Source organism: Mustela nigripes, chromosome 12 (assembly GCF_022355385.1).
Source record: "Mustela nigripes isolate SB6536 chromosome 12, MUSNIG.SB6536, whole genome shotgun sequence".
Taxonomy (NCBI): domain Eukaryota; kingdom Metazoa; phylum Chordata; class Mammalia; order Carnivora; family Mustelidae; genus Mustela; species Mustela nigripes.
This window is the reverse complement of record NC_081568.1, coordinates 69,759,472-69,762,431: the sequence shown is the minus strand read 5'-3', so window position 1 is coordinate 69,762,431 and position 2,960 is coordinate 69,759,472. Positions and strand designations below refer to the sequence as shown.

The 2,960-nt window shown below is 52.5% G+C and overlaps 1 pseudogene; it reads left to right on the top strand.

Annotated features, from left to right (window-relative positions):
- Positions 1–1,181: 1,181 nt before the first annotated feature.
- On the top strand, positions 1,182–1,250 carry LOC132028923 (U4 spliceosomal RNA; annotated as a pseudogene).
- Positions 1,251–2,960: the final 1,710 nt, after the last annotated feature.

The window sequence follows — 2,960 nt, the reverse complement described above, 5'->3', positions numbered from 1 at the left end:
CTGCATCAAAGCGTATAGCCATGCTAAGGCCTGTGAGAGAGACTGCCATGTGGCTGCCAGCAGGGTGGTCCAGTTCTTAAGGCCTAGCCTACGGAAGAGGCTATATGACCGCTTTTGTGTGTCCTGGTTCTAACCTCAGTACTGCTGAGTTCTTAGTGGGGAAGGGAGGCCCCCAGGAGGCAGGAGGTGATAAAGAGTTGAGATGGTCCCTGGTGAAGTCCCTGTGAAGTGAAGGGAGAGGTGCTGCCCTACTGTCCTGGGAAGTCCTGATGTATGGGTGAGCCTCTGTTCTCAGGCCACCCCACCTTGCTCTCCTTCCTGGTCTAGAGATGGCCCTAGCAAACCCAAGAGTGTTTCCTCAGGGTCAGACTAAGCATGACCCTCACTTGCCTTTGGTTATCTCCCTTGGAGGGATATAACTTGGTCCTCTTTTTTTTTTTTTTTTTTTTTAAAGATTCCATTTATTTGTCAGAAAGAGAGAGAGTGTGCACAAGCAGGGAGAACAGCAGGAAGATTAAGAAGCAGGGTCCCTGCTGAGCAGGGTGTCCAATGTGGGACTCAATCCCAGGACCCTGGGATGGTGACCTGAGGTGAAGGCAGATGATTATCTGACTGAGCCACCCAGCCCTGGATATTTTGCTTGGTCTCCTAGGGAAAGAGAGTGCCTAGGGCCATTCCCAGCCAGCCGGAGGTCAGGCCACTTGTGCTCAGGTATCCAGCCCAGAGCTCTGGCCTTCCAGTGTACCAGCCTCTCCACAGATGCTAAAGCAGTCATGCCACTAGGCTCCGAGAAAACTGTGGGCTCTGGCCTGCCTGAGTCTCCAGAGCAGTACTCACATGGCTCTCCCACCTGAGAAACAGTGCCCCCAACAGGAACAGTGCCACTGTCCAGATAGGAGTCTATTTGAGGGAGAACTAGGACACAGAGAAAACCCAAGTGGCTCTCACTGCAGGGTCTCTTCATGGATGGCTGTTTGGGAGCCTTGGCCAAGGTTTAAGGATGACAAGGGTATGGGGGCTGTTACTCTTTGTGGAAGAACTGACATCCCACCTTTATTCTTACCAACTTTCCTGTTTCCCTGTAGAGGCACAGAGCCTCTCTGTCAACCTTAGTTTCCTAGAGTTGAGCCAGATGCTCTGAGGCCCTATAGTGTGACAAAGATGCTGAAACAAGGCTGTGAAGCTTTGCGCAGTGCCCGTATCGTAGCCAATGAGGTTTATCCGAGGCGCAATTATTGCTAATTGAAACAAGGCTGTGGTCTGGCCTCTGGGGCTAGAGCCCACCCTGCCTTTATGAACTGTGACTGAGAGACAGAGGTACCTGTTCAATGTCACACAGCAGGTTAGTAGCAGACCAGGCCTGTGTACACACCCTGATGTCCTGAACAGAGTAATGGGATGACAAGGGTGTACAAGCTAGGCCCCAGTGCTCTACTGTTAGATGCCTCAGGCTCCGAGGTTGGAGCAGTAAAGTGGTGGGTCTTCTCCCCATTGTGTCGCTGCAGCCCCATCCTGCCATGCATCCCACAGCCTCTAGTGCTTATCACAGAGAAGTAACTTTGGGAACCCTGAGCACGCATGTGAGGTACCCAAGGGACAGGAACTCACAGCCTCTCGGGGACGTACCATGGGCTTTCTCAGGGCTATAACCATCCTTGACCACTGACCCTATTAGCCTTGACACCTGAGTGACAGGGCTGTCTTCCATGTTCTGAGATAATCTGGCAACTTTACTCAGTCACATTTGCTGACCTCCAGCCTGATGTGGCCTCTCAAGGTAGAGATGCACAGGGAGTAGTCTAAGAAGTCTAAAGCAAGAGATGGGGGTTGGCAGGGCCATGGTAGGTCTGTTGGCTACGGGCATAATCTTAAGCTTCAAAGCTAAGCAGTCTGTCAGAAGGTAGATGTTGCAGACAGGTCTGGCCTGAGCCATATTGTGGTTGCAGCTTGATACCTAATTGTATTCCAGAGCAATAGATCTTTTATCTTTCCTGGTTTGGTGAAGGACCTCCTGGTCTGAGAGGTTTGAATGGTTGGAGGCTGTCACCTCCAATAAACTCTTCAAATCAGGGTTAGGATTTGAATTGAGGGTGAGGGGTCAGAAGTTGGTAGCTCAGTGTGGCAGTAGCTCAGTGTGGCAGTACCTCAGGACCAGGGCAGCTGGTGGATTCACCAGAGGCAGCACCCCATGCTCTGGGGTGGGGGCAGTAGTAGTCAGCAAGGGTGCTTTATGCCAAGGGGGCATTGGGTGTTGTGGGAGATTTTGTAGGTGAGGGGCTTTACTTTAAAGTTGGAGAGCTATTTTCTGGTCTAGAAGAAGCTGGAGGTTTAGAGATGTCCCTGGTCCCTGTGGTGCCCCCTACCTGGTCCAAGTTCCCCACTGTGCCCAGCCATCTGTGAGTAGGCTGCAAGCCTCCATTCCTCTGAGCCATTTACCAGGTCTGACCCTTCTGTGGTCACATCAGCCCTCAGCAAGGGGCAGGGGAGGGCAGGGTGGAGAATGATATTTAGAGCCCCCAAGAGCAGTAGTAGAGACCACACAGGGAAGGGGCTTTAGCCTTGAGTCTTGGCTCTTGGATCCAGGGATGGCTGGGTGCTGAGTGAAGCTGGGGGTGGGGGGGATCCGGGAAAGGTTCTGATTCGAGTTCTGAAGGACACAGGGAGAAGAGGGCTAGTAACAAGCTGCATAGATTGATGGAGCCCTTCTTTTGTCCACTTTGCACCAGAGGGGCAGCAGAGAAGCTGATGAGGAGGGGCTCCTGCTCACCCTCTTAGGCCTCTCCTCCTGAGAGACTCCTGTGTCTCCAGGTCAGAAGTCCCGGTAATGGGGCCATCAGCCCCAGCCCCCTGCCCCTTCTGGTCTGTCATGGGCCCCAGGAGACTGGACTCTTCATGACTCTCACCAGCATTTACATATACCAGCTTTATTGAAGTAGCAGGTGCTGTTAAATCAGCTACAG